Below are 26498 nucleotides of genomic sequence, written 5' to 3'. Positions count from 1 at the left end.
TCTTTTTTTAAATACTTTAGAACAAAAAAAACATCCTTACTGAAATTTTCATACGCACGATGCAACTGTATTAACATGTAAAAATGCTAATTCTGAAAATTGTGTAGCAAGTTTTCATGTGTTGTATCTTTTCAAAGACAGAATTTATCATGTTTGCTCTTTCTCCAGGTTAATATTTTTGCCTCATATTGATAATAGCCCGTTTCGACTAAGTGCACTATTCTTTATTTTGTATGTCTTTCTTAGTTTGCCTCCGATTCTTGTTGTCCAGCGGTTGTTGTTTTCCTAATTTGCACTTATTTTAGACTGATTAACGAGATTTCAGTGGGACCATTCTCTATTTAACTGAATAACCAGTTGAGATAGTAAGTAGAATGTTTATACTGGTTTTGTGCACCGTTTTCTCTCCAATCTAAAAATGGAATTGGCCTAAATGAGCTCAGTAACCATTGTTCAATGTGTTTGTTAGAATCACAGACAGTACAAAAGATGGACATAGCTTCTAAAGTTGGAAAAGTAGAGCAAATGCTTTAGGGTTTAAACCTTTATTACTTATTATTTTTAAAAGCCACCAGGGGGCGATGCCTGCGGTTGCTAAAAGACTTCCAGTCCTGTTGAAGTTTAATGGAACACAGTCCTCTGTCCTGGCTTCAGTGATCACATTCCTGATGATTTTATAGCCACACTCTCATTTTACATCACAATGAATAAAACATAATTTTGTAAACTTTAAGTGTCAGTAAGGAGGATTAATCAGAGAATGCTCCTTTGCTAATCACTTCTAACAGTTTGACTCTCAGACATGAGTCTTGCTGAGTCTTGTTACATCTAATTTAAAACACCAAGAAATCATCAAACTTCTCACCTCAAGGTCTCAAAACAGGATTTCACAGTGGCTACTTCCATCTTTTACACCATCTATAGTTAGATTGTATAAACTATGCATCTATTTTTAAATCACAAAATAAAAGGTTATAGTTCATGTTCACCAATTCTGGCAATACTTCTATCATCACAGTAAAACACATGTAAACTTAATATTTAGCAAATAAATGATAGGAAATAACTTCTCCCACCTTACATTAGAATTTAGGGGATTTGTAATTTATTTACATCAAACACAAACAAATAAATGTGTAATCGCATACAGTAAAAAGTATGCGCATGCAGTGGGTCTCGTCTTATCAACACTGCACATGAAACGAGCAGAAACCCCACACACCACACGGTTGACTACCAGACAGTTTGTGTGATGAGCAGGCAGAAAGGCGAGCCTCTCCGGACATAAATATGTCCAGCTTTAAGATATACAACTGGCAATTCCATCTCCAGTCGAAGTCTCACCAATTGCTTTTTGCCCCTTCCCTACAACTCATGCAGGCGTATAATCCACAAGACAAAAACACGGCCTTGCCCACGTGCAGGTGCTGCACAGGCTCATAATCACACCGTGGCAGTGTGAGAGAATGGATATTTAAAACAAAATGAAAACGATGCCTGCGTTTAAATGGAGGTCACACTAACAAATCCATCAATGGGATGTGGAAGCTCTGCGCAGTCAAGTAGAAATCCAAGAACACAGAGTCTTATTCATGATAACTAGCAATATTCGAGGATCGATACTCTCGGACTGAGGACTTTAAAAAGTGCTTTGCTTAAATGTTACTTTTGGACAAAAATTGAAATTTATAAATTGTCCCAATAAATAAAATGTTTTAGTCCAATGTCTCCAGTGCTTCCCATTTACAGGCCTTATTTTGATTGGGCATCTAGGTATGCTAACGGCAAACCCCTATTAGCATTATTTATTCATATTTTCCATCCATTTGTGATTACGAAGCCATTAGTGGTCAATTAACTGGCCATCTAGCCTCGGCTCCTTCACTGTACCCATTTATTTTACTAGCTCAAGTCAGGTCTACTTACATTGATATATGTTCTCTGGTATTTTACTTTATGTCCACATTTGAAACTGAAGTTAAGACCATAACCTCTAACATCTGAGTGCTCATTTTACATGGAAATAATGTTAGAACCATATATCTTATGTCATTAGTGGCAGCTGGGCTTGCCTTTGCATCATCCTAATCTACAGCTTCTCAAACCTCAGGAGAAACTAAAGTATTTCTCCTGCTTGGGCACATAAGCCGATTTCTTACCAAGAAAGCTTTCCCTCTCTTTCACAAAGGCCCCAAACTGGCTGTCATTTGTATCAGTTGGATACTGTTGCAGTTTTGCGCTGGCAGCTATTTGGCTTATAGTTCTTTTTATTTTTATTATTATTATTAGTAGTAGTAGTAGTAGTAGTAGTAGTAGTAGTAGTATTAGTATACATCAAAATTTAAGCAGTGGAAAAACAGCAGCTTGAAAGTGATTGCGAGTTAACGTGAGAGAGAGAGAGAGAGCGAGAGAGAGAACACTGGCTTAATCTGTAAATTGACTGGTTCCCTTCTATTCTACTTGAGCAAGTCTAAGTGTTCAAGTAAAAGAAAAAATTATATGAGTATGTCTGAATGTTAGAGCATAGCACCTCTATGCTCTAAAATCCTGCTAAATACTATAAGGTATATATAGCTTATATAGTTCATAATTTATAGCTTCTAGTTTACAAAGAACTTTAGACTTGGCAATGTGAACAAAGCTATTTTTATAAGTCAGCTGTATCAGAATTTAGTGCAGCTGCAAAGTGATAGATTTCATCCACAGCATATCATTGGCTTTAATAAATAATATACAACATGTGAGGTATGGATAATATCACTTTTATAACTAAAGATTTAGTTATAAAAGTTATATTATGTAGGCCAGTGACGCAGCAAGTGCACATCAAAGTTCAGCAAACTTTAATTCTCTGTGAAGTCATAATGGAAATTCACGACAATGTAAAAATGTTTCCGTGTGTGTTGCTCACAGAGTGTCAGTGACGGGCGAAAACACCTCGGAAGCAAAAATCCTTAAAACGCAGCACTCAAGAAAGCTGATGCACACTCTCCAATAAAAATAGCATGACTAATCCCTCCTCACAAATGACAAGGCCTAGTCATCTCACACACAATGACTTCAAAGCTAGGCATTTGCCACGATTCAGACCGGAGTGATGGAGCTTCATTTCTCTCCGTAGCATATAGGGTTAACTAAACAAGCAATTTCAGTGCGGCAGCATTTACTAAAAAGCTTGATGGGGCCAGCTAAGCTCCTGTGATTGGCCTTTGTGTGTAAAAGTGACCACTTAAGTGCTGTGCAGCCTCTCCTGAGTGTGTTTGTAGGCATAAGCATTTCCTCTGACTTTTTGCCTGCTTGCACTGTGCATTTGTGTGTGTCCTTGGGAACGTATTGGTGTGAGTTCCTGCTCGCTGGTGCATTTGGGGTTGATCTGCTGTGTGCGCATGTGTGCAAGAGAGCCATCTGTGTTTTTAAATGCCTTTATTTGTTGTGGTGCCGTAACAATTTAAACAAGCTTATGGTAATATGCTCATTTTTCAGCATTCACAGAGTCACATGGAATTTTCCTCAGTTAAAATATTATTTGTCATCATTGAAATTTTTTTTTTTTTCTTTAGCGTAATTTTTATGCCCCCAAACATTACTTAAAAGGTGATATAATCATTACAACACTGATGTAATTTGAAATGTTTTCATTTCATTTGTTGACATTCAGCTGGATGATATATGTTTAAGTTAAAAGCATCTATCCACTTGTTAAGTGTGACAACATGTCCAGGTGCAAATGCTAACTCAGTTCCCTGAAAGAAAGTACCTAACCAGGGCATCTTTCAGGGCTAAAATGGTCTTTTAACTACAATCAAGTGATCAGTGTGGCTGTTCTTCAAAGTGTCACAATCAAGCAAAGAGAGAATCACAAGGCTGAACGAAATCAGACATAGCTGTAGTCTAGCTAGCTCAAAATTGACATCTGAAAATTATAGATGTCAGTTTTGGGGGGTTAAGCTATTTGGCATAGCTTAAAATTCTCATTAAAGTGGCGGGGCTCAACACCAGTGGTCTGGATCAAGGCCAGTTAATGTACCCTGGCAGGGCTAATGTTTGGCCAATGTGGGCTTTGCTTTGGTTTGACATGCTGGTGCTTTAAGACACAGCTAATGGGGATTTTATTAAACAAACAATTAACAAATTAAGCAAAAAGCCTGTCTAAGTTTGCTGGTTTTACATAACACATGTCACAGATAGCGCTGAGACACAAGATGTAGTTTCCTTCCTACTCTTTTGATTTAAACACTCACAGCTTTTCCTGCATATGAGTCACTTTTTAACACCTCCATATTTCATATGGTCTCCCCTTAAACACATCTTAAACGGCACATTAATTTCATTCATGTCATGTGTGTGTATGAGAGAAGGATGCATTTACCATCAGTGAAGGGTGAGTCCTTCAGTAGACAGGGTCAGTGCTCTAATCTGAGGAGGTGATGATATTGTGAGGATATTTAATGAGAGGATAAGAGCAGAAGCGAGAGGTGGGGGAATTAGCCTTTTTAGATATCATTAAACATTAATATTCTCGGGGGACTGGAGCACACTGGGGTCCTTTTCATTGACTTTCATGCTGCGTGCTAATAGAGTTTCACCTCTGGGGACCTCAGCACCCCTCACCCACCCCTAAGTGCAGAGCTAAAGCTAATGGAAGATCAGATCGCCATCCCGCTTCTGAGGATGAGATTAGTGGGTGTGTGTACGTGAGTGTGTGTGAGTGTGTATTCGCTGTATATTGTAAGATTTCGTACTCTCTTTTGCACCCTTTCTATCTTTTGCTCACATATACATGCAAGCGTAGCATACATTAAATATAGCCATTAAAAACTATTAAAATTCTAATGGACTTGCATATGTTACCATAATACTTAATCTGGGTGCCTAACATTGTCTCCTATGGCATGTTATTCTTACAGTATTAAGCAAATTGACGTTACCTGCTCTGTTGTTCAGGGGTTCAATCTGAATGACTGTTTAAGATATTTGCATTTTCACCTGCACGTTTGTGGGATAATCTATAATAAAGTTCAGGTTCTTCTGTGGTTTATATCAGAGACTGCTATAAACGCTCTATTTCAAACAGCTTCTTTCCAGCCTTGGATCTGTGTGATGTCATGTTCAGGTGATATCCCTAATATAGCCATGTCAGCCATACAGCTATGGGTGTCAGCACTGACGTTTAACTCACTGGCATTTACAATCTTTCATTTTTCTTTTTTTTTTTTTCTTTTCTTTTTTTTTTTTTTTTAATGAGAGACAACCAACAAGAGGAACATCGACTTAAAGCTTAGGGTGGACTTATAGGGGGACATTTCAGACAGTCAATAAAATGAGGGGCTGCATCAAGTAGAGATGTACCAGTCCAATATTTGGATCAGATTTCTGTCAGGTCCTGATTCAAAAAACTGGATGTGATAGTATATGCGAGTCTCGTCCTCGCAGTGTACATTACAGATTAATTTAGCACTGGTACAGGATCAGTACTCTGCGTCGGCAGATCCGTTAACCCCTGTGTCTGTATCAGCTCAGAAATGGTAATGGCTGGATTGGTGTATCTCTAGCATCATTATAAGGCAAATGAAGATCGCAAATCACCAGATACTACAGTAGCTTTGCATGAGTCACAGACCAAAGTCCAAGAATATAAATATTCAAATGGAAATGTGCATGAGTCACATTTAAAACTGACCAGATTACTTTGAAATATGTTTTTTAACTTAAACAAACATAGTCTGGACGTTTGGAATTTCATGTGAATCAAATCATGTAAAAGCAAATGGGTGCTGGTGATGTACTGGATGGTTTTAACCACCTGAGGCAAAGCCTTCCCATACTGGGCGGCGCATATTCCCATACCAATTTGTGATTTTTCCAGTTAGCACGCTTTCTATAGCTCCCTGACACGGGATTAGTCGTCTTAACATTCCTCAAGAAGATTTCTGAGTTTTCTTCGCCAGTGTGGAAGTGTGTGTCGAGCATGGCAGGTGTTCTGTGCATTCACCTTGTCCACCTGAGTGCGTGCCCTTGCCTTCTTTTTAGCTAGAACCTTTTAGATTAATAAAAATTAATTAATTATCAATTTTAATTAATTTAACATTAACTAATTTTTTAATCTAAGCACAGGTTACAAATGTGCATTTTGGACTGTACAATGTTTGTGTGTGTGTGTGTGTGTGTGTGTGTGTGAGATATGCATTATATAACAATCAATTATGGAAACAATTATCCAATTGTCCTCTTTATGGCTCCTTTTCTATTGTTCTAAATATCTTTAAAATGGGTGGTGTATGGCACATGGAGCGCCAGCAGAGGGCGGTGACTCCCTTCTAAAGAGAAGAGGCTTGGCCATCAATGCAGGAGCTCCTTTGCCCTGTGTGTGTGTGTGTGTGTGTGTGTGTGTGTGTGTGTGTGTGTGTGTGTGTGTGTGTGTGTGTGTGTGTGGTTCAGCTGGGTGTGGCTGCGCCTGAATAAGCCCATGTACCCACTCTGCTAAGTGGGATGTGGGCAGATGGTGACACAGGGAGCTGTTATCGTACAAAACCCAAGACACACTGATACTGCAATTAATAAATGAATCCTTTTTCCCCCCCAGGGATTCCACTCGGGTCCTCTCCTCTCTCGGAGTGCTGTCTGTGAACATCTCAACCGCACAATGTAAGAAACATTAAGCACATTTTCATTTTTAAAGTTGAAACCCTTTAAAGCTTGCAGTTCATGCAGTTTGATAACATAGAAATCATCATGGAGTGAACGATGTGCTTTTAGATATTACACATCACCCTTACAGCAGTATTTTTCTTTCTTCCACAGATCCACTTAACCCAGCTGCCACGCTTAATTTGATCTAAATAAGCTTCTGCTGACCAGGCGCAGCAAAGTAAGTGCTTGTACCAAATTTGATTTATCTAAACACACAGAGCAAATTCACATCTTTTCCACGGCCTCAATCACAATCCCCTCCTAATGAATCACTTTTCTCCTCTTTGCACCTGACTTGCATTTTTGGAAAACCAAAGGAGTAACCTTTGCTTTGGGGGGAAAAAAATATCCACAAAGAGTTTTCGGCCTTCCTCCACAAGCTCAATTTTGAAACTTAATTTACTCGAGCATAAAATAAATGTTTGCTTATTGAACTAACTGTAAAGTAACACATAGAAATGTCTTTAATTATGTGGCCACCAATCATGCTTACATGGCTGAAAGGACCTTCCTGAACAAGGACCCTTGGTTATGGAGGTCACATTAGCCTTAGCCACAGATTTACAGAGGCCATGGGAAGCATGTCAGTCATTTTAATTTAAAGGTTTTTCAGTTCAAATGGTTACTATGAGAATGTCTTTCACACATCCAGCCATGCAGCCATAAGTAATACATTGTCAAAGATGATTACGCCTCAGTACGAGAAAAGTGTAGGTATGCATTTGAAAGTGTCTGACAACTTTTATTTCCAGGCTGGAGAGCTTCTATTCTCTCCTAGATGTGTTGACTGGTGTTAGAAAGAGGATCGATCTCACAGAGTTAGCAGAAGTTATATTTGTGACAGTGACAGCACAATAAAAAAATATGATAGTAGCACAGCTGGGCAAATATACATTTTCAAATGAAAATCCCCACTGCTGATTACAAATTGATAGGCACTGACATAAAATCATCAGTTGTTAATACAACTAATGATTTTTTAAAAGCAGGAAGAAGGAAGGGGAAACTTATCCCGTTGGATTATTGTAGACCTAATAAACAATATCTTTTTTGCAGATTACAGATGATAAACTTAGTAAGTAAGACCATCAGACAACCATTGATTGCTGATATTTGCATCTGATATTTGCAGATGGGTGAGTGTGCAGCAGAGGAACAAGGCACCACCTTGTGGCTATATTCATCAATTGCCCCTTACAGGCCAATTATTAGCAGACTTCTATTCTTAAAGAAAGAGACTACTAACAACTATATGATCAAAATTAAGCACCACAAAAATTACCCTACAAAATCAGTGTGAACAGTAGCTGCAGGAAAACTGTTAAATAAAGGATCTATATTTATGTGTCTATATCTAATTTGCATGTTCCGACAAGTTTATAAAATCTTAAAACTAGTAAAAGCCTCATAATTCAGCCAACATGCAATAATTTAAACATGGCCACGCTCTCATATGATCTGTTTAGGTCCATCAGCCAGACGTCCAGTCACCTCATTCTGCTGAAAGGCTGATAGCCACAGGTCACATGACCTGGAAGAAAAAGCCTTGGAGACTTTTGGGATCCCTCTTTGGTCAGACACACCTTCTCATTGTTATTTCTTGCACACACTGTGAGTAACTTGACTGATGGGCTTGTCTACTCTGATTGAAAATCTGTGGTGGGAGAGGCTTAGTTTGCTTCAAAAGGAATTGATCCAGTGCAGAAGCACAGGTTTTATCAAGAAAATCTGCTCATTTATTGATAATCTATACTGCAATGCAATAACAAACGCGATTTGAAGCGAGCTACCAATTTAAAGTACGTAATTATAAAAATATGTGAAAAGAGCAGATTAGTGCTGCTATGTCTCGTGCATTAAAATGTATTCAAACTGTTTAAAGCACAGCTACAAAGAAAAGCTGATAAAGCTTTTTTTTTTTATTAATTTTATTGTTTTAGCATGGACTGGTTATCAACCTGAAGGGAAATCCAAAGGCTGATGAACTGATCCGTGTCTGTGTGAGACCACATTGCTCTGGTGTCCTATATGCACTGCGAACACACCACGCAGGGCAACTCTGGTGAGTAACACCACTCATTTGATCATTCAAGGTTAAACTGATGGGATTTACTCCATTTCATTACTGAAACATTTTAGTAAGCAGGCGTCCTTGCTTTGAAGTTTTGGAAAGGACAACAGTTGATGAAGGAAGGCTGATGATGAAGAGGACGCCGATGGTGTCAATGATTTTTAAATAGTCTCATCTTCCAATGACATGATTTTGTTTATTTGAAATCAAGAGCAATAAGCAAAAGCACTGGTCAACTAAACAATTAAAACATAACCCTAACTAACTAGAACCAGACATACTCTCCAGTTTAACTAATAATTCATAATATACACATTTTAATTGCCAGTTCACTGTTGGTTTCCTCTCTCTCTACATAATGGGAAGAGAAGAAAAAAAGCTGTGTGGCGCAGGGCAGCTCTGCAGTACTTCAATCTGTTTGTGTATAGACCGTATAAACGTAAATTGGCTCTCAACCAGAACAATGCACAAATGTGTAGATCCTAACCTGCTAGGAAGGAAGGGTGTTGTTGTGCCACTGCTATCCACAGACAGAATAAAAGATGGACACAGTTTGAGAAGTGAAGCCAACATCAAACTGCCTTAAACCTGCGTTCTTTTCACTGGCCACAAGGGGCGATACCTGTGGATGCAAAAAAGATTCCTACTTCTATCAAAGTCTACTGCAAACGGGACCTCAGTCATAACCTCATCAGACACTTTCCTGATGAGGTTATAGGTTCACTCAGTCATTTCATGCCACACTGAATAAAACATGAAGCCTATTTTTGTGATATTTGGTCATTCTAACAGGAAGGACGATCATCAGGGGTATGCTTACTGGCTAATGACTTGAGCCTGCAGTTGCACTGGGAGTTACACCCCTTGCTCATCACATTCAGTTTAAAACAGTCATATCAAGGCTTCAAAGACAAAACTTCATAAACCAGTGGGTGAAGCCAAGGTGACTTTGTGCATCTTTTGTACTGTCTCTGCAGCTAACATTAGCCTAAACTGACCTTGTTTTTGCGTAACCTTCTGCACAGTGCAATTCAGCAACATGTTACTTGATTATTGAAGAATATGATTAGTGCAGGTAGGGTTGCGAAGCAACAGATTTGTAAATCTGAATATATTATGAGCGCATAGTGAAAACTTTTAGTCAAAACTTCATATCAAGCTCATATTTCCATGTTAAATAATGAGCAACAGTCTGATGAATTATGACAATGGTAAACAGTTTTACACTACTGAACCCTCATATCTGGGTGACCCACTCAGACACATTTGCTCTGATCTCAATTGTCTGGAATAACTTGTGAAAAGCAAACAAGACGCCACAGAAGTACCGGGATTGTGTCCTGAGGAAGAAATTATCAGAACAGAATATAGCTCCAATCTTGTAGTAGCAAACCACACCTATTGCCTCTTTTAAGCTTTATATATACAGTTGCTTGACTGAAACCAATCCAACAGTCTCTACAATGACAGCATGTGAAAAAAAAAAAGAAGACCTTTTTCCAAATCATTCTCCTCAACCAAGGAATCAGTTCCCAGATGCAAGAGTTTCTGTAATTCACCAGAGATGTAATTATTTCCTCTTGGGAGGGCATTCTTTGAGAGGGCAACAAGATGGCTAAAAAATTAAGCGAATAGCTCATGTGTAGCAAGCAGTCAATGTAACATCTATTTACTTATGTCTACTACAAGTAAACGTTCTTTGTCTAGATTTTATTTAGTGTTTAGTGTGAGGTAGAATTCCTGAAGGGGAAACTTAGCCTCTAATGCTTTAACACTTTCTGCCAACATAGAAGTGGTCAGTGGCTGCCAAAGAAAGGAATGACCGACATTTTTGAAAACGGCACAACAACGACGAGTCGACACTAATACAAAGCCACAAGAACAGCCATAAGGAAAAACATAGTGCTTAAAGTTTACAGGGAAAGTTCAGAGTTTAGATGTTTTTATCTAACTGATTTAATTAAGATTTGTAGTTAATGGCCTAAAGGCAGATTATCTCAGCTTTCACATTTTACCTAAATGAGATGGTCTACACTCACAGAAAGCAAAATTAGAAGTACATTTGTTTTATTTTGGCCAACTTGTGAAACTGAAACTTGCTAACAGGTTTTTTTTTTTTTCACTTAAACAGCTTCCCTTATTCAAATGACCCAACATTAAGACAAAATACACTCCAGCAGCATCAATATGGTAATACATTTGGAATTTGCAATATTAGCTATAATGTCCTAATAGACAAAGAGTGTAGAAATGGTTTAAATTACAGAAATCATTAGCCCTAAATCAAACTCTACAATAGATTCTTGATTGTCTAGTTTATGAGGTGAATTTGCCGCTAACTGGTGACAAAAATGTAGTTGTAGTAGAGTGGCAACAATGCATTGGTCAACAATGGATTATCACACTTAGAATAATTATAGAAGTGCTTGTGTGAATTGGTGAATGGGACATGTTGTCTTAAGCGCTTTTCTACTCTCCTGGAGTACTCAAAGCACTATATAAGAATCAGTCCATTTACATGTAGCTGAGTAGGCATCACAGCTGCGTAGGCATCACAGCTGCGTAGACTGTATAGAGTCATGTAGTCTTCATGGTTCAGTGAATCCATGAACTGTCAAGGATACACCTGCTAGGTCTTGGCTTAAGGCACCGGAGTATTGCAGCAGTATTTGGTGAAGTCAGTAACCAAACAGTCTAATTAGTTTTGAGACATTCAGTCTTGAAATGTGGACTTTCAAAGAGGCAGACACATAAAAGCCACTTATCCACGTGACTCCAATGTAGAGTTAATTAAATCTGCCCCAACAACAATAACTACAAATTCATTTACTTTGATGGTACAGATGCAGAATACCCCTTATTCCCAATTAGCTGATATTGGTCTTCCTGCATTTGACTTCATCTTACAAACTACCCTGATGCGCTTCCGGCGATTGTTTATTTCCTAAAGCTATTCAATGCATTTCTACACGTAATCCTATATAACTGAAGTAAATTTACAGTTCAAACACCCATGTGGTAGAGTTATTGAATGTTATGTTATCGAAACATTTCCCTCATTGTTCCTTCTCAGCTGCTTTTCCAATACATACAGTCAATATAAAAATACAAAGCTATTGTGTGGCGAATGTAAACAATACTGAGGCACCAACTAAATGCGGCAGACCATAATGGCCACATATTATAGTTGCTGTGACTGATAATGGCCACCTTCAGCTGTTTTGAAAGCAACAAGGAGGAAAAGGAATAAATGTGTGCAATTCCTTTCAGGTTTTTCCTTCACTGATATATTTTATATTTGTCTGACCGTCTGCCTGTCTGTATTCAAGTCCTTTGAGCTTTTTATACATGTCACTGCATACACATGTATGTGTGTTTTGACACTTTAATACTGGCAGCAAAGCTTCAAGAAAAAATATCTAAGCCGGCTCCCTCTACAGAGAACTGCTCTGTACTGATAGGACTAAGTCAGGAGATACCGGCATTCTTTTCATAACTCTGTAGGGGAAGAAAACTGCTATTTCTAACCATAGCATAATTCATAAATACACAAAAACACGCTAGGGTATTCATACATATACATATAGTTCAGACAATTTCTCTTTCACAAACTAAACTGAACAGGCTAAACTATTCATACAGTAATCAATGTAAAAATCATAACTAAAAAATCCTGTGTGGAAAAATTGAAAAACATAAAGTACATTAGATGCTGTTTAGCTTTTGTGAATGCAACTACTTTGCCTAATGCAGACAGTACCTTGTGTTATTTTGTGGCCCTAATGATCAAGCATTAACAAACTAACTAAAACTGACTTTATGTGCATGTTACGTTCTGTTCTTTCAATAATTGCTGCAGTGTTGACTTTGTCAATAATGAGGATAATTAGAGGCTTGTCTCAAAAAAAGAGCACTATACTGAGTACAGTAGGATCTCTGTTGGAACTGATGGTATGCTGAGTAATTCTGACAAAAGGCTATCTCATGACTAACAGCGATAGAAAGAGTTCATTCCAATAAGTGCAGCACATCAAACTGAAACACTAAGGCTTGCAGCGAGTTATACACACCATTTCTAAAAATGCTGGGATGTTCTTTAAAATGTAAACAAAAACTGAATTAATTACTCAGTTACACTACATTTAACTGAAAAGAGTATATCAGAGATTTTAATTACCTTTAGTATATATATATATATATATATATATTTTTTTTTTAATTTACTATAATATTTTACTTTATGAAGCATCCTTATTCCATTACATTCAACTTTTTACTTTTTATTGTATGCTATTTAGCTTTGTACTTAATGACCTCTTCTGTGTTATTTAATCTGACTTAATTTTTTGTATTCTAAAACAATTCTCATTTTTAAACTGCTTGTGAAGGAGAGGAAGCCTCTTCCTGCTAAAAAGAACATGGCACCATCGCTGCATGGTTGCATCTGAACAAACTGCAAGATGTCTGGAACAATGTGCTTTGGCCAAACGAGAGCAAGGTGGAGTTGTCTGGTGTACCACAGAATGACTAAAACAAAAATGACCCAGTCAGTCGTCAGCCTGATAAAGATGCTGTAGCTGGAGCCATGCATTAACGAACAAATAAGCAAAGCAAGAGCAGGTCAAAGTTGATTCTACAAACTACTAAATGATGGGGTTTTCAAAGTTGTCTTTAGTCTATTTAAATTAAACTGTGGTTTCTTTTCTCCCCTCGGTGCAGCCAAAATGCTTTGTTTATGGTGTGAGCGTGATTCAAACCAACTACCAGATGTATGTTATCAGTTTGAGCTAAAAAAAAAACAACAACCCCAAAACATTATGTAGCCACGTATGCTTTATATTCTCAATGCAGGAATGTACTGTAGATCTGCACAAGTGAGTACAGGCCAGGAACTAGCTGTGAAATGAATGTAAATTCTCTGTGTTCACAAATAATCCAGAACGCAGCACCTTCTTCTGTACTTACTTTTGTTGCTCCCGCCCCACACACATCTGCCCAATGAGCAGACTGAACATTCTCACACAGTTTGTAATGATGCATTCTGGTTTTCTTGGAGTTCACTTGGATTTGTTTTTCTATGTGAAGGCAAACCTACAAGTTTGTAAACTCATCAACTGATTTTGACCAGAGTAAAGGAACTATAGGTGTGAAAACATTTTTTCACAGGACTACTAAGGTTTTGCATGTCTTCAGTTCAAAAGAGGAGAAACATGCTGATAAACCCTACCCACTTTTAAGGCTTTTAATTCAGTCAAATTCCCACTGAAGTAGAGCAGGGCGATATGAGATTTTTTCATATCACGATATGTTTTTTTCATTTCAGGCGATAACGATATCTATCACGATATAAGCCAAATAACTATATTTGTAAGATTTAAATGTGCCGTTGCTCACAAGTAAAATGTGAAAGAATCAGCAGCTTGTTTTTATTTAAATATTTATTTCCCATAATAAGTTCAACAGGGTAGATGTACTTAAGGAACATGAGACTTTTTCAGATAAATAAAGGCAAATATTGCAAACTACACAAAAGGCAGCCGCTAAAGCGTTTAAGTTTCAAAATAGAACAAACAAAACAGACTAAATTGTCAATTCCACTTAGAAACAAAATATTAATTCTAAAAATAAATCTTAGTTTGTTTTACAGAAGAACAGACAAAACTGACTAACTTTTGTCAATATCAAATAAACTGAGAACTAAAAGGAAATTCTCGATCTCTCCTTGTTGTATAGCTTAGCTTTTCAAACAGTTTTAACAGTTACTTTAGTCTGACAAAAGCCGAATGACGAATTAGCGCTTCCAGTCAGAGACTGAGGCTACGTCCACACGTACACGGGTATTTTTGAAAACGGAGATTTTCCGTTTTCGTTTTAAAAAATAATCCCGTCCACACATAAAGGCAGAAATGAAGGAAAACGCTGCTATGAACATGCCAAAGCAGCAGGTGGCGCTAGATTCCTAACTGTGCAGAAATGTTGGCCAATCAGAAGTCTAGAAGCCTCGGTGGGAAAAAGTAAACAAAGCTGGGGCATAGAAGCAGAACCGAGTCGTATGTGTGGAGGGACAGTAACTGTGTGTATATGTAAGCATTTAAACACTGCAGAGAGTAGAATTAACAGTAACAGTATTGTAGAAATTCATTTCACCGAAACAATAACGTGGCGCACAGTGTGACGCATGCACCAGTTTATTGTATTTCCAGACTTGCTTTCGGCACAATTTACAGTGCACGCTACTCTGTTTTTTGTCAGACTTGAAATAGCCGAAATACCTTCACACTACGGAACTTCTATGGCTCTTCCGTTCGACAATCTCTCCGGCATTGGAACCATCATCTGTTTTCTCTTCGGTCACGCTCGGTTGATTTTTCTAGTCGGCACACTCATTTCCTCCATTACGCGCTGGCTCCATTACCCGCTGGCTGCTTCCCAAACAAACACACGTGCGGCTTGGCACTTGTGCTGTACGTAACAAGTCACGCGATGTGACGCTGCGGCTGTGATTGGTTCGGCTCTGCGCTACTTAATTTGGATTGGCTGACCTTTTTTTTTTTTTTTTTTTTTTTTTTGAGGACAAGAGCGGCGAGGTCTATCGCGATAGCTTAATTTCTCTATCGAGTAAAAGTTATATCGCGATACATATCGTTATCGTTCTATCGCCCAGCTCTACACTGAAGAGATCAACACAGGGCGATAGTTTCAGTCAGAAATAAGCCTAGTTCACAGATTAAAAGGGTATTTATTTAAATTTCGAAAAAGTAGTTCTCTAGGGATCTGTTAACAGAACAAATATTACTGATGTGGTTGTGATACTTTATAATTTAGCATCCTTTTTAATGAATATCTCTTCATTTTAAATTTAATATGTTCATAAACTGATTTGTTTACTTGTGCTTACAGACTGCTTTTGATTCCAATTAGACTAAAGTTCAGCCCACATAATAAGCTTGTGCGTCAGTAAATGACGCACACAGCTCAGACTGGGTGTGTCAAACACAAAAGTATTTAAAGGTGCAAGATATGACAATTTGGGAGTAGGAAAAAAAAATGCAGCCTTTTCATGACAGCTGACGTGCATCAAAACGCTGCCAGTGTGGGCCTATGTGGAAAACAATGGATATGGGTGTTGTGATGAACATCAGTCATACTGTGTATTTGTGTGCTGCTCTTAATTCTTTGCCAATTTAAATAACAAGCAGAAGCATCGGGATAGGGGCTGAGATTTTAGAGTGCTGTCTGACCAGTATAGCTATTTCTTATCAAGCATTTATAATCACTTGTGTCTCTAAAGCCAGAAACATCTCATTTGGACTTCATATCAGAGAGTATATCTGCAGACTCTACGTCATGGCCTGTTTTAATTAAACAAAAAGCTCACGGGCAGGCGGTTTCCATTCACCTTTTTCCTGACTATTTACAGCTTCACAGCTGCATGCCATGGCCACATCTGAGTGAACATCAAAATGTGTTTTAATGAAAGGATGCCATCCTCATGATGACCCACCCATTATCACTCAGTTCCCCAGATCAAATTCTGATGCCAGGGTTACATATGCCTTAGCAACTTAATGAAATAAAAACAAGTATTTAAATATGCATCAATCACTGCCACCCTGTACTGCATCCAGAGAAAACTATATTTCTCATTTTCTTCGTCATTGTGGTCAGTTCCTTTGATATAAGGCAGCAGAGAGTAGTCAGACTGGGAAACCAAATGTGACATGTTTCTCAAAGTTAGTCATTTTCAAACATTTACTCACTGCCTGCAAGCAGCAGCTGCCAACATATCTTTAAAATGCATATTGAAAAGAGGCAGGGGAAGCTCTGTACACACACCAAAAGCAACATTTTTTTGTATCACAAGAAGGCCTCTGCTTCTGATGGCCTGACAGTATAAAAGTGAAAGCTATTTAGACAGCAGCTTTCAGTCATGCAGTGCTTATTAAAAAACACTGCATGACTTTTAATAAGTGCAACAGCAAAAATGCAAACCCACTAAAAAACTAAACATGTGCCGTTATGAACCAGTGAAAGTGATCAATACCGTTCCTGAGAGAAGCAATAAACGCTAGTTAAAGCTCATTAGTGTATTCCCATGAGCAATAAACAAACATGCCATCAGTTAAGGAATGTGTCATTAGTACACTGAAGAAAATAACAAACACACACACACAAAAAAGCAGATGCCATCTGTAACCTTTGAATTGCTGAAGGATGAAGGACACAGAATTTCTTTCTGAATGGAGAGCTTAGGAAGTTCAGCCATAGCTTTAGGGAACTTGTCATTTGTTCTCATTGATTGATTTGAGCGGAAGTGAAGCCAAACGAATCGAGTCACCGCTTGTTTATTTCATACTAAAGTAACCCAAGCTGCAAAGCTCACACTGCAGCTTGCAGTATGAGATTTGAGGGATAAATATTATTTAAGTGATATATCCGAGAACGCCGTGGCACAAGAACGTCTATGTCAGCTTACTTCCACTGATCATAGCAACAAACTTAGACATATTACATTAAGATCTGTGGATCAAACCATGTGACTATTGAAAGAGCTGCTGAATGTGCTGCTGCACATTAGATTTTTTAAAGTTTTCACATTAAAAACTTAAAGAGTCTAGAAATGGAGCACTGAGGCCAGGCAAGGTGACTCCAGTGCCAAATAGAAATCCACCCATACCTAAGGAACATCAGGAGACATGATTATGGTTATATGTTAAACTGGCCAGACAGTTGCAGAATACCACAAAGGAAGCCACTCCTCTCTCAAAATAAAAAGAACAACAGATAAATTATAACACTAATAATAATTATGTAAAACAATTTTTAATCACTGCTTTTGAGGTTTGGTTTTTTTGGCTGATCAAACTTTTTTGTTTTGGAGAAACACTAATGTATGTAAAGAGGCAAGACAGATGGGACGAGACCAGCACTGATGTGGTGACCACAGACGGTGGGATTTGCCAGTTTGTAGCAATGACAGGCTAAATTATTATTAGCAACGAGACTCTGAGATAAGAGGCTGAAACAGCTACGAGTGGGAGAAAAGGATTACGCTCAATGATGGAGCCTGGAATCTCCACTGGCGATAAACTGTTAGCTAAAAAGTGAGGGGTGATGAGTGACCTAAACTTAAGAATATAAATCTGATGAAGCTGTTCTGGGAGAAAGAACAGTCAGTTCAAAATGTATCCTGGATGTTGTTTAGGTCTGATCTGCAGCTACTGAAATAGTCAAAGTCGCTGCTGTTAATAAATCCAAGAGGTTCTCTCCCACCAGCACCGGCAACATGTGCTTGCTCGCTTATGTCTTGATAAATTTAGATTATGCTTGTTTGTGCTTGTGATTTAGATTAAGATAAGATCAGACTGTGGTACTTTAATGAACAAAAAATAAATAAAAATCAGCAAAAAAAACAAGGTAATTACGAAAAGTTTCATCTTATTCTTGTTTATTCTTGTTTAAAAGTGCCACCAAGCAGGTTTTCATCCCCAACTGTTATACAGTATTCGATATATCCTGACGTAATATTTAATGGATATCTGGTTTCTGTAGGCAGGATGTGAGTGTTCAAACAATGCTGTGGGCATTTTTACTGAAAAACTCTGTGGGAAGTCATTTTAGTTTGATCTCGGGAACTGGTGTTATCCATCATCGTGTTTTAATTTGTAAACTAAACCGCTTGATTTCTGCAATTCATCTCACGGTCATGAAGAAAAATGTTTTACTGGAAATGAAATTACAGACCATGCCAAGTCATTTGTTATCTACTGAAATATATATCCCACCTGTTGAGTTTACTTAATTGTAAACCCATTTTACATTTAATAAATGAAATTGTTTAATTTTTAATAGAGTTTAATTATTTTTTCTCTGGTAATGGATACTGTGGTGGATAAACATTTGGAGAAAGTATTTTTTGCTTGGACTTGTTCTTTGCTTAACCTGCAGTTAAGCAAGAATAATCTAATGTGCAAGAGGAAATGATATACTCAAGATTAAGATGACCTCACTGTGGCTTCTCTTCTGTTACTCTACCTTTCTGACAGGCTTTCACAAGAGTTCCTAGTGAAGATGGATGTTTTGTGTGAACATGTGAAAAACAATATATATCTCACAGTGACTATTACCTCATTTGACCTTTTCATTCTCTTCAGAAAAGGTCAAGGTTCAGTTTGATACTGTCACCATATTAGGAAAGATAATAGCTTGAACCTGGGAGGTCCTTGGGGTGGGGTGGGGACCATGCAACTTACACCATGTTAGAAGCAGGTTGCTATGAGGGATGGTGTATTGGTTCAAAATATGTTAATATAACTTTTTTTTTTTTTTACCTAAAGCATCATTAGGGGGGAAATGGTTTAAGACTGACAAAAGTGTCCTATAGCCCCTCCCCCAGAGCAAAACTGCAAAATAATGACTTGCACCTCATGCCCTGCTTTAGACACACATCTGAATGCTGCAGGTATCAGGTTTTGAAAGCAGTTACAGTAACAATCACGAGTTTTGTCAACTCTAAAAAAAAAAAAAAAAAAAAAAAAAAAAAAAATACTGGCACCCACCAGTGCTACAAGTACCTCTCAGACTCCTAGCAGATTAATTTGGAAGTACCCGGTTAAGTCCTTCTAGAGTTACCACGTTCACAAGATTTTCAGAAAACGTGACCACTGACCCTCTGGTCCCTGGGATTCAAACTAAAGATATTTTAGTAGATGCAGTGATACGAATTTTCTAAATCCTATGTTACCTCATTCTCGAGTTACAAACTTTGGTGTCTATGCCGCCCACCCTTCAGGGTGACAACAATACCCCATCTGGCTTTTATGGCTGAGGGTTAAAAACATTTCCTTTCTCTCCACATGGGATCACTGTCTTTGCTGTGTTGCCGACTCTTCACAGTCTGTTCTGTGTGTGTGCAGAGCTGCAAGCTTCACCATAAACTACCCATAATGCCCTTTTCATTCCTGCTGTGCTAACTTTTTTAATGAGCAATATACAGACTACCTAATGCAAGATGTGAATCAACTGCCCCCAGCGGTAACATTATAGTGGAATAGTAGTGACACAGTGATATAACAAATATTCAATAGTCAAATGTAAGCACAAAAGTAGCCTAGGGTAGAAAAGTGGGTTTGTAAAATAACGCTAATAATTAGTCTACACTAATCCGGATAACTTTAAAGATGGCGTTTTCTTCTAAAAACGCTCCGCGTCCACATTATCGTTTTCATCCACACGGAAAACGCCACGTTCCTGTACTACGAATGTGTGAAACGTAAGACGATTCGACCTGTGTCATTTCCGTCTGCCGTTTATTTACTTTCCGGCTCTTGAAACGTTGCGGCAAAATGTTGAGGGAAAGTGCCGAGTTTTATCTGGAGCATGTACAAACTGATATTAATCTTTAATAATGCTGTCCAAATTGAGAGCAAGCAAAAGAACTGCTGTACAATTCTGTCCTCCATCTTAGTTGAATTGGTCACATGACTGCATCACATGACTAAAATGCATCACAGTTTTTGAAAGCCTCCATTTTTGCAGTCCACACTGCGACGCAAAAACGGCATTTTCAAATTTATCCACTTTGGAGAGCGTTTTCAAAAAACTCAGTTTTCCTTGACCAAAAACGCCATCTCAGTGTGGACGAAGGCCAAAACGGAGAGAAAAAGATGCGTTTTCAAACAAAAATGCATTTACTCTAGCAGTAACTAAAGTAACATAACTTTGTAACTCCCCAGGAGTCTGCACAACATAATACAATTGAAACTGAAAAATATTTTCTACCAGAAATGTTGTATTTTGGGTTTGGCCTGTTAACCACGTGCTCAAGGCTTTCTTTTAATACTGCTTATTATAAAACTTTTGCTCTTCCTGTCATATGAAGTGCAACTAACAAGTGTTCCAGTGAGGTCATTTGTTTACACTGAAGTCATATATCGCCAGCTGCGAGTGTCTCCTTCCATGTAGCCTTGCTGTACTTGACTTGAAAGACTTTATTAAAAGAAATGTCAGAAAGGTTTTTAAAATAAGAGAAAGAAAAAGAATGCATAAAATTCTATCAAACAAGGTCAGGAGAGCTTCATTGTCTTGACTGTATTCAATTGCTTTGTTGCTTTATTTCAATTGCAAGGCCCATTTAGAGGTAGTAAAAAAAAAAACCAAAAGGCAAAATGTGGACGTGGAGGATGCTGGTTAATGAACAAGATAGTAGAAAGACCAAATGTACTTTTTTGTTCATGGTTCTACCATAGTGGATAAATTACACAGAACACTGGCTACTTTGCATGCAGGGTCCCCCTCGGGATGCTTACAGCACCAGACGTATCTATGATTTACAGACAATGACAGCAGCATTATCAGAATGGGGAGAAATTAATAAAAAAAACAAACATGGGAAAACAATAAGATAAGAGGAAAGTTTGCAAGTGTCATTGTTGTCCCGAATAGTAATTGGCAAATGCTCGGTCAATCAAAACATATTCTATGAGTTCAACAGAGTCCTACTAAAGTGGGTAGTGAACTGGAACCATTCAATTTCAGACTCTTAATGCTCCTTTTGCTTGTAGCAATACAGTGACAGTGTATGCAGCAAGGAATTACTTTATCAAACAGCAAATGCAGCTTTAGTGTGTGGTTTAACAATATGTGCAAGTCAACCCACAATGCAGGCAAACCAAATACTTGGTTAAATGCAGATTAAAGGTCAATCGCATGTTTTTATTTGTTTTGTTTTTTTCCAATTATGTCATTATTAAAAGGTAAAATCACAAAATCCGAGATGTGGTACAGAAGTTGATTTTAGCAATAGGCTGACAGAAAGATTTAGCATCCATGTTCGATGGATTTACCAACATGTCACTGAGAATATCCTGGCGCCCACTGCAGTTGTTTGCCACCTCCAACCTCCCCCCAGACCCTGAGGGGGACCCTAATCTGGGGCACTCGTGTCTTCTGTCCATATAAAAGAGGACGCTTGTCCATGACGAAATGGACAGGTCTGCTGCGAAACTCATCTGAATCGGGGACTATTTTCGGGTTACACTACAAATGTGACCTCACCATTTTTGATTCGCCCACATGACCCAACGTCTTGGCCAATGGCTTGGCGGCTTTTTGTCTCGTCTTGGTGGTAGGAAGATATATTATTTCGATTCCGATTGATTCATCTTTTGTTAACAGCTGAGGCGGGGGTCATCTCTTTGGAACTGCGATCAGGTAAATTTATTATTCTATTTAAAGATGATGTCCCATGCGTTTTGATTAAATTTTTCTGGCCAAAGGTTAAGATTTCCTAAAAGTAAACGTCTTATTTAGGATGGCTTTTCTGGAGAAACACATTAAGATCAGACTCTGAATTGCTTTAAATTGATGAGTTGAGATGTTTTATCATGTTAATTTATCCGATAGTTAGTAGAAATTTGGGGTCATGATTAAGGCTAAACTCAACTCTTAGATGGCAGCTTTTCATGTTGAATGCTTAAATGTGACTTCTTGGTGCAGAATGTCTTTCAAGGTGACTGTGCCAATCTTGCACTGTTGGTTACAAATATAATTTCAGTTCATGGTGAACCGGAAAACCTGAATACTACAATTTTTACATAAGCAGGGGAGACATGGTTTCACTGGTAGCAGTGTCTACTTAATCAACCAACGACCCTGTAAGAGAGGCATGCTCTCCATTAACGATTACTGACACGATGTACAAAATAAATAATTTCTCTATATATTCTTGGGAAAACTGACAGCTAATCACAACGACAACACATGTTAGCCATCCAAGCTAATCCTAAGAGGCAGAGGAACAATGCAAGCGGCCGCCGGCCTGTGAGTCTAATTTAAGCTGAGATCTTAACCAGGCCGACTGATTGGAGATGACAGGCTACAGCCAGCTTTTGGGGGCAAATGGGGGGGGACTGGCTGGATGGTTGCTTACAGACAGAGGTGCAGCAACAAAATTCTCCTCGGCATATGTAAATTCAAATATATTATTCTCTTTCTGCTCTAATATAACTCAATACCCTAAATGCATCAAGGCTGTTGTTTTCTGAGAGACCATTTTGATTTTTTAGAAAGGGCTCTTCTGTGGAGCGAAGGTGCTAATAGGCCACAGAAGCTAGCAGATGATAATTAATCCAAACAAAATGATGACAATTGTTCTTTGAGGTTATTCTTGCAAAAGATGTCCCCGGTAAGCAAAATGCACAAAATTGTTCCACTGATATATACATATATATATATATATTTTTTTTTTAAACACATCACACTCTTTACCCATATGGAAAAGATATATATAAATCTTATAAAGTTTGTATCTGTCTTGTGTGAAACTTGTATGAAAAGCATACAAGAGTAAAAACAGATATAAGATCCCTTGAAAAATTATATAATGAAACTTGTATGTTTTGGATACTTACTAAAACAATATATGAAAGTAGAGCTGGGCGATAGAACGATAACGATATGTATCGCGATATAACTTTTACTCGATAGAGAAATTAAGCTATCGCGATAGACCTCGCCGCTCTTGTCCTCAAAAAAAAAAAAAAAAAAAAAGTCAACCAATCCAAATTAAGTAGCGCAGAGCCGAACCAATCACAGCCGCAGCGTCACGTCGCGTGACTTGTTACGTACAGCACAAGTGCCAAGCCGCACGTGTGTTTGTTTGGGAAGCAGCCAGCGGGTAATGGAGCCAGCGCGTAATGGAGGAAATGAGTGTGCCGACTAGAAAAATCAACCGAGCGTGACCGAAGAGAAAACAGATGATGGTTCCAATGCCGGAGAGATTGTCGAACGGAAGAGCCATAGAAGTTCCGTAGTGTGAAGGTATTTCGGCTATTTCAAGTCTGACAAAAAACAGAGTAGCGTGCACTGTAAATGTGCCGAAAGCAAGTCTGGAAATACAATAAACTGGTGCATGCGTCACACTGTGCGCCACGTTATTGTTTCGGTGAAATGAATTTCTACAATACTGTTACTGTTAATTCTACTCTCTGCAGTGTTTAAATGCTTACATATACACACAGTTACTGTCCCTCCACACATACGACTCGGTTCTGCTTCTATGCCCCAGCTTTGTTTACTTTTTCCCACCGAGGCTTCTAGACTTCTGATTGGCCAACATTTCTGCACGGTTAGTAATATAGCGCCACCTGCTGCTTTGGCATGTTCATAGCAGCCTTTTCCTTCATTTCTGCCTTTATGTGTCGACGGGATTATTTTTTAAAACGAAAACGGAAAATCTCCGTTTTCAAAAATACCCGTGTACGTGTGGACGTAGCCTCAGTCTCTGACTGGAAGCGCTAATTCGTCATTCGGCTTTTGTCAGACTAAAGTAACTGTTAAAACTGTTTGAAAAGCTAAGCTATACAACAAGGAGAGATTGAGAATTTCCTTTTAGTTCTCAGTTTATTTGATATTGACAAAAGTTAGTCAGTTTTGTCTGTTCTTCTGTAAAACAAACTAAGATTTATTTTTAGAATTAATATTTTGTTTCTAAGTGGAATTGACAATTTAGTCTGTTTTCGTTTGTTCTATTTTGAAACTTAAACGCTTTAGCGGCTGCCTTTTGTGTAGTTTGCAATATTTGCCTTTATTTATCTGAAAAAGTCTCATGTTCCTTAAGTACATCTACCCTGTTGAACTTATTATGGGAAATAAATATTTAAATAAAAACAAGCTGCTGATTCTTTCACATTTTACTTGTGAGCAACGGCACATTTAAATCTTACAAATATAGTTATTTGGCTTATATCGTGATAGATATCGTTATCGCCTGAAATGAAAAAAACATATCGTGATATGAAAAAAATCTCATATCGCCCAGCTCTATATGAAAGTAATGTGAAAGTGGCCACTTTCATGAGTTAAGTCATATACGTTTTTACTATTTCTTTTCCATATGGGTATGTTTGAACCACAGGAGGCAAAAACACTAAGTGATTTCTAAAATACTAAGGGTCGCTTTTCAAAGAGCCTTTTAGTATAGTTACTGACCAAACTGTTTGGGTGAATGTGATTATAAGATTACTGCATGTGATTTATAGAGAGTATTTTCATGAAACTGGATAATCAGAAACTTCTGCTTTCGTTTTAGTAAATGCTTATAAAACAGGCATCACATTTATTTTAATACAAAAAAGTGTATCTCACCAATTTGGTTAAACATTTTACTGTAACTTTTCCTGTTATAGTCCTGAGTTATTTTTGTTCCCAATTCCGTCTGTCCTTGTAGACACAATAAACAGACATCAACAAAGATCAGATGGCATTCAACTCACTCGTTTATCACCAAAGACAACTATCATTTAGAAATCATGATGATTTGTGTTGGATGTTCGACGCTGGAAAATAAAGATACAAATTTAATTTAAAGTAACTGGAAATATCAAGGAATTGAGCAGCATATTTATTTATAGGACTATTTATGGTTATATAATACCATCAATAGCCTTTACCAAAATAGTTTTTTAACCTTTTTATATAGCTTACAGTTCAGTCTCTGTTTTCGGTTGAACATGCTCCATGATTGTTAAAACAGGACAGAAACGATCAGGGCTTTATTATAAATATACACTGAATACAAAACCCATTTGCTATACGGATTTAATCAAGCTTATAGAGTGCAAATTCTAAGAAACACCATTTAAACACCACAAAAAGTTATATTATGACTAATATAACTTTAAAGTATCTGAGATTACGAAACATTTTAATTAGTACAATTCTACAGTATCATATATATTTCTGCATGCAAGTGTCTGTGTGCACATGTAAATAAATAAATTAGGCCTTTAGAGTTTTTCTGTCAAGCTATCATTTTTCCATCCGACATGTTGTTTATAAAATCTTGAGTAATTTATTTTTTCCCCCCATGACGTCCTCTACGCATTCCTTCATTTACTTTCAAAAAGCTTCCACTTTAAAAATCTGCAGCATTCAAGCTTGTATTTTGTTAATTACAGTAGTTGTGGATTAATAACTCAGTGTCATCTGAAAAGAGGCTTTTAGCTGTGCAGTTACTTTGAAGTTAAAACTATAAAAAGAGCAATAAACTGAACAAAACACAAAAACAAAACAATATGTTAAAGGTTTATGCCCATTTAAGGTCTCACAACTCATGATTTACTTTGTGGTTTTTCATTTGAGAGGTTATCATTTTTGATTTGGACGTCATTTGTCTTTCAACTGAACTATGATTCATATTATGAAAGCAGCTCCAAAAGCCTGCCTGTTAGCGTCATTGAAAATGGTGCACTTGCTTTAACTGGATGATGGGTTGATTGTTCCTTTGTGTTAAATCTAATCTAAATTTATTCGTAAAGCATCATTTCATAAAGAGGTGGTTCAAGGTGTGTTCTTGCAGTCCTTAAAAATTAACACAAGGTCTATTTACTTTGCTTTTTAAAAAGACTGTGATTGGTGCACTGATGATAAATGCTATCTCACTTCACTTTGAAAAACCCTAGAACAGGGGTAGGCAACTCCAGGCCTCAAGTGCCGGTGTCCTGCAGGTTTTAGATGTGTCCTTGATCCAACACAGCCGACTCAAATGGCTAAATTACCTCCTCAACGTGTCTTGAAGTTCTCCCGAGGCCTGGGAATGAACTAATGATTTGATTCAGGTGTGATGACATAGGGTGATGTCTAAAACCTGCAGGACACCGGCACTTGAGGCCTGTAGTTGCCTACCCTGCCCTAGAACATGTAGAATTACCAGGTGACCCAAGCGGTCTAATAGGTG

The 26498-nt window shown here is 37.9% G+C and overlaps 1 protein-coding gene and 2 long non-coding RNA genes across 3 annotated transcripts in view; 2 read left to right on the top strand and 1 right to left on the bottom strand.

Annotated features, from left to right (window-relative positions):
- LOC146691280 (uncharacterized) overlaps nucleotides 1-7797 on the top strand; it is a 29828-nt gene extending 22031 nt beyond the window's left edge. Inside the window, exons 2-4 of the long non-coding RNA XR_014915566.1 lie at nucleotides 6584-6645; nucleotides 6802-6868; nucleotides 7747-7797. This is a non-coding gene — a long non-coding RNA (uncharacterized LOC146691280). The remainder of the gene's footprint in view (nucleotides 1-6583; nucleotides 6646-6801; nucleotides 6869-7746) is intronic.
- Nucleotides 1-26498, bottom strand: part of LOC146691279 (uncharacterized) — an 84655-nt gene that overhangs the window by 48138 nt on the left and 10019 nt on the right. The gene's annotated exons all lie outside the window — the stretch shown is intronic.
- Nucleotides 8676-26498, top strand: part of pcbp3 (poly(rC) binding protein 3) — a 56669-nt gene continuing 38846 nt past the window's right edge. Inside the window, exon 1 of the mRNA XM_085434640.1 lies at nucleotides 8676-8752. The gene's annotated coding sequence lies outside the window, so the exon portion shown is untranslated. The remainder of the gene's footprint in view (nucleotides 8753-26498) is intronic.

The sequence above is a fragment of the Copadichromis virginalis genome, linkage group LG16 (genome assembly GCF_057382275.1).
Source record: "Copadichromis virginalis isolate Kocher_CV1m ecotype Utaka linkage group LG16, C_Virginalis_male_GT1.1, whole genome shotgun sequence".
NCBI classification, from domain to species: Eukaryota; Metazoa; Chordata; class Actinopteri; order Cichliformes; family Cichlidae; genus Copadichromis; species Copadichromis virginalis.
The sequence above is the reverse complement of the archived record's forward strand: the minus strand, read 5'-3'. Positions and strand labels throughout refer to the sequence as shown.